This window comes from Molossus molossus, unplaced genomic scaffold (genome assembly GCF_014108415.1).
Source record: "Molossus molossus isolate mMolMol1 unplaced genomic scaffold, mMolMol1.p scaffold_m16_p_19, whole genome shotgun sequence".
Lineage (NCBI taxonomy): Eukaryota > Metazoa > Chordata > Mammalia > Chiroptera > Molossidae > Molossus > Molossus molossus.
In genome coordinates this window covers 18,816,699-18,822,698 of record NW_023425354.1, presented here as the reverse complement: position 1 = coordinate 18,822,698, position 6,000 = coordinate 18,816,699, and the positions used below count along the sequence as shown (strand labels likewise).

The 6,000-nt window shown below is 43.3% G+C and overlaps 1 pseudogene; it reads left to right on the top strand.

Moving 5' to 3' along the window:
• Positions 1 to 3,869: 3,869 nt before the first annotated feature.
• Positions 3,870 to 5,614, top strand: LOC118634067 (annotated as a pseudogene).
• Positions 5,615 to 6,000: the final 386 nt, after the last annotated feature.

The window sequence follows — 6,000 nt, the reverse complement described above, 5'->3', positions numbered from 1 at the left end:
GCCTTCCCCTCGCTACCCCAGCCAGAGCATCCATCCCCCTTTCTCTGTTATCCTGAAACAGATATTTAGTGTCCCTCAAACAGATAATTGTCAAGTGTCTACTTTGTTATACAAACAGTATGGAGTTTCCTCAAAAAATTAAAAATGGAACTGCCTTTGGACCCAGTGATCCCACTTCTTAAAATATATCCTGAGAAGCCTGAAACACCCATCAGAAAGAATATATGCACCCTCATGTTCATAGCAGCACTATTTACAATAGCTAAACTAGGGTCAAAGCTTTAACCGCTGAGCTAAACTTACCAGGGCACACTTATATTTTCATGAAGAAACTTAGTTATCCAAATACTTGATTATAAAAGAAATACACAACTGGAAAAAGTGTAAACATAGTTAAATAAGTTTGATAACCCAATTTAAATATTTAAAAGTAATAATGTGTCTTTCATTATCAAGAGTGGGTTTTTTGTTGTTGTTGTTGTTGTTTTTAAATAGAAGGACCATTTATGAAGGTATTACAAGGGTGGAAGAAGACCAGCACTGAGCTGACTATTGAGCCAGAGAGAACATCCTCACAGAAATGGCAACAGTTTGTCAGACTGCATGAGTGAGCAGCTAGACTTTAATAGTAAAAGTGATGTTGTTAGTGCACTAAATTACATATTGCCCTATTTCTTGGAGGGAAATCGAGATGTGGAATCAACATTATTACTGCAACCCACCCCACCATTCTTTTAACACAGTTTCTGTACATGATGACTTGTTAACTAATAAGGGAGTGCAGATAAACAGCCTGTCTGCTTAAGAAGTCTAGGAACTTCCAAAGAAGCGGACTCCAACTTTCACCCATTCCAGCTCCAGGGTATTTGCTGACCTTCAACCAGTTATCTGAACAGACTGTGTGGACTTGCATGGAGTCCCCTCAATGAAGAACTCTCAACCCTCTCCTTTCATTCCTTTGTTTTGGTTTCTTTTTCTTCCTCTTCCCTTCTTATAAAAACCACTGACTGTGTCAAATTGTTAAGATGGTCTTTTATTATTATTATTATATACATTTTTATTGTTGACAGTATTACAGATGGTCTCCTCTCCCCTCTCTTTGCCCCCCTCCCCCCAGCGCCGTCCCAGACCTTCACCTGATATTTCCGTGCCCATAGGCTATGCATATATTTATATAAATTCTTTGGTTAATCTCTTCCCGTCCCCCTCACCCACCTTCCCTCTGAGATCTGTCAGTCTGTCCCATGCTTCCATACCTCTGGTCCTATTTTGTACATCAGTTCATTTTGTTCACTAGATTCAACATATAAGTGAGAGCCTATGATATTTATCTTTCTCTGACTGGTTTATTTCTTCTTCTTTGTGACTTTACTTATGTATTTACTTCCCCCTTACCATTTATTCCCTCCTACCCTGGGTCTCCTCCGTGTCACCGTCCTCGCCTCCACCTCCTCGCTTTGGGTCAACCTTCACCACTTTGTTGACGGACTGAGGTCCCCGTGGTCCGAGCCAGGTAGCCGCCCCGCCGGCCTCATACAGCCCGAGTGCTGGGGTTTGGGGGAGCTGGTGAGGGCGATGGCTACCTCCGGCTACTGCTGCCCCCCGCCTGGTCTTGGGAGCCACCTCAGCCTGGGCTGCAGCCCACCTGCCCCTGCAAGGTTCTGGCCATGGGCGGCAGCAGCGGTGCGGCTGGGGCTGCTTGGGCGACCTGCCTGCTGGCCCCTCACTTAGCCCAGGCTGGGGAAGGGAAAGCAGAAGGGATAGGGGAGGGCGGTGGGGGAATCCCGGGTCTAGGTGGGGGGAGGCCCGCAGAGCCTGGAGGGAGTGGCCCGCCTGGGGGTTGGAGGAAGAAGGCCCATCCGAATTGCTGAGGCCCCACTTTAGATCTCATTCAACAGACAACTTCTTTCTTCCCTCTCTCTGAGTGGCTGGGGAAACCAATAGTTGCCAAGCAAAGGCTACCTAGCAACAGCTGTTGCAAGCCCCCATCGAGGTCACTTGAACTGCGTGATGACTATCCTGCGACTTGACTGAATTATTAGTTTTAACAATTTTTATATAAAATTTGGTGGTTTCTACATATAAGTCTATATCATCTGCAAATATAAATTTACTTGTTCTTTTCCTATTTGTATGCCTTTTATTTCTTTTTCTTTTCTAATTGCTCTGGCTAGAACTTCCAACACTGTATAATAGAAGTGCTAAAAGCAGGCATCTTTGCCTTGTTCCCAATTTTAGAAGAAATACTTTCACTCACCCTTGAGTATATGTTCACTAGGGGGTTTTCATATATGGCTTTTATTATGTGAAGTAGTTTTGTTCTGGTCTTTTTTGAATGTTTTTCTTTCTTTCTTTCTTTCTTTCTTTCTTTCTTTCTTTCTTTCTTTCTTTCTTTCTCTCGTGTATATGTGTTTTGTTAATCCTCACCCAAGGGTATTCTTACATTGATTTTTAGATAGAGTGGAAGGGAGGGGGAGGGAGGGAGGGGAGAGAGAGAGAGAGAAAGAAAGAGAGAGAGAGAGAGAGAGAGAGAGAGGGGGGGGGAGAGAGAGAGAGAGACATTGATGTGAGAGACTCACATCGATTGGTTGCCTCCTAACCAGGCTGGGGATTGAAGCTGCAACCCAGATACCTGCTATTGACCAGGAATTGAACCCATGACCCTTTGGTCTGTGGGCTGACACTCTAACCCTTGAGCCAAACCAGCCGGGGCAAATGTTTCTTTTTAATGAAAGGTTGTTCTATTTTGTCAAATGCTTTTACGGCCTCAGTTTAAATAATCATGTCTTTGTCATTCATTCTGTTAATGTGGTATATTAAATTGACTTCTTTCCATATGATGAAGCACACTTGTATCCCAGAATAAATCTTCCTTAGTCATGCTGTATAATGCTTTTATCATGCTGCTTAATTGGGTTTGCTGGTATTTTGTTGAAATGTTTGCATTGATGTACATAAGGGATATTGGTCTGTAGTTTTATTGTCTTTGTCTGGCTTTGGTATCAGAATATGCTGGCCTTTCCAAATGAGTTAGAATATGTTCCATCAGCATTGTTTTGGGAAAGTTTGAGAAGAATTGGTGTTACTTATTTAAATGTTTGGTAGAATTCACTAGTAGAATCATTAAGACCGGAGCTTTTCTTTGGAGGAAGATTTTTGATTACTGATTCAATCTCCTTACTAGTTACATAGGTCTATTCAGATTTTCTATTTGTTCATGATTCAGTCTTGATAGGTTTTGTGTTTATAAGAATGTATCCATCTTCATCTAGATTATCTAATTTGTTTGGCTACTCTTGTTCATAGTCCTCATGTATAATCCTTTTTATTTCTGTAGAATTGACAATAATGTCCTGCTTTTATTTATGGTTTTAAATTCAACAGAGTGGATATTGCCAAAGGAAAGGATATACCAATTTACAAATAAAACATGTTCCTTTCATGTATTTTTTTCCTCTCATCAATAAAAAAATTACATCACTAGGAAGTTAAATATAATTTCATATGTTTATTAGCCATTTTAATTTTTTTTCTATGAATAATGTAATTTTCCCCATTGTTGTTATGGGTACTTGTCTTTTAATATTAATTTGTAGAAATACCTTTTAGTGTATGGATATTTATATTTTTTTCTTCCAGATACAAAGCAGATATTTTCTTCTAGTCTAGAAGGTTTCTTTTCATCTTATTTATGGTGCTTTTGCTTAATTTTTTAAGTTGAGACATTATCTAGCCATTATGCTCATGTATTACTCAATTATAATAAAACTAACCTTACAAAACACCCTGTATCCACATATATTTTAACATATTTCATTTTATACTCTGCTAAAATTTGCAGAAATGAAAGATTTTGCAACATTATCAATGTCCGAGTTACCAGCATGGATGCGGAGCTGGAGTACGCCATCCAGCCAAATAGGACAAAAACCAGCTTTTTGATCAGGTGGTTAAGACTCATCAGCCATTGGCAAGTGTGATACTTTGGCCTCCAGTATGTAAATAATAAAGGATTTCCTACCTGGTTGAAACTTGATAAAAAGTTGTCCTCCCAGGAGATCAGGAAGAAAACCCTCTTCAGTTCAAGTTCTACCCTGAAGATGTGTCTGAGGAGCTCATCCAGGGCATCACCCAGAAGCTTTTCTTCCTCTAAGTGAAGGAGGGCATACTTAGCGATGAGATTTACTCCCTTCCAGAGACTATGGTGCTCCTTGGCTCCTACACAGTGCAAGGCAAGTTTGGAGACTATAATAAAGAAATGCACAAGTCCGGGCACCTCAGTTCCGAAGGTTGATCTCCCAGAGAGTCATGGACCAGCACAAGCTCACCAGGGACTAGTGGAAGGACCAAATCCAAGTGTGGCAAAAGGAAAGTCAAGGGATGCTCAAAGACAATGCTATGTAGGAATATCTGAAAATTGCCCAAGACCTGGAAATCTATGAAATCAACTATTCTAGATTTTTAAAACAAAATTGTTTTAAATGAGCAGACCTTTGGCTTGGAGTGGATGACCTTGGCCTAAATATTTATAAGAAAGGTGATAAGTTGACCCCAAAGATTGGCTTGTCATGGAGTGAAATCAGGAACATCTCTTGTGATGACAAAAAGTTAGTCATTAAGCCTCGACAAGAAGGCATCTGACTTTGTGTTGTCCTCCCCTACGCTCCCACCTGCACATCAACAAGGGGATCTGCATGGGGAACCAAGAGGTGTACTTGCACTGCAAGAAGCCCGATACCATTGAGGTGCGACAGATGAAGGCCCAGGTCTGGGAGGAGAAGCACCAGAAGCAGCTGGAGCAGCAGCAGCTGGAAACGGAGAAGAGGAGAAAAGAAACCATGGAGTGAAAGAGATGATGTAGGAGAAGGAGGAGCCGATGCCCAGGTTCAAGGACTATGAACAGAACACCAAGAAGGCAGATAAAGAGCTCTCGGATCAGATTCAGAGGGCCCTACAGCTGGAGGAGAGGAAGCAGGTGCAGAAGGAGGCTGACCGCGTGGCGGCGCTGCGCGCCAAGGAGGAGCTGGAGAGTCAGACAGTGGGTCAGACAAAGAGCCAGGAGCAGCTGGCTGCGGAGCTCGTGGAGTACACCGCCAAGATAGCCCTCCTGGAGGAGATTTGTAGGCGCAAGGAGGTCGAGGAGTGGTAGCACAGGGTCAAGGAAACCCAGGGTGACCTGGTGAAGACCAAGGAGCAGCAGCACCTGGGGTTGACAGCACGCCTGCCCCCGCCCCCACTCCCAGTACACACCGTGTACCAAATGATGGGCTGCCACATCTGGGAGAACCTGCAGGAGATCACAGAGTACACCGGCTACAGCGCCAAGCTGTTCAGCGAGGGCATCCTGGAGGACCGCGAGGAGAAGAGGTCACTGAGGCCCAGAAGAACCTGCACGTGCAGCAGCAGCTGATGACTCTATCCAGTGAGCTGCCCCAGGCCAGAGTCAAGAACAAGAGGATGCACAATGACATCATCCACAATGAGAACACGAGGCATGGCTGGGACAAGTACAAGACACTGGCAGCTGCTGCAGGGCAACACCAAGCAGCACATGTAGGAGGAGTTCCAGGCCATGTGCAGGCCAGGCCAGGACTGGGCAGGGCGGAGCCTCTAGGGTGGGCTCCGCCAAGGGTCACAAGCAGACTCTGAAACTTGTATTTTTTGTTCTCTAAATCTAGACCCTTCCTCGTACTCCATCCAGTTCCATTAAAAAGAGAGTATTTCAGTGGAAATATTCTGGGGCTGGTTATTCTTCCCATTTGTATTATAGTGTCAAACGGGCCTGATGATGATGATGATTGAATTAATTCCTGTCTTGTGCTTGGAGCAGGGCTGATTGAATTAAGGAAAGAGATGCCTGTAACGTCTGAGTAACAAACTCTATGCTGGCATGTGTGATACAAGATTCAGTATAATTAAAGGAAACCACATCGTGGCTTCTATTCTGTACCATCCTTTTTTCTGTATTTGAAATTAGCTTAAATGGACTGATTTGTACTT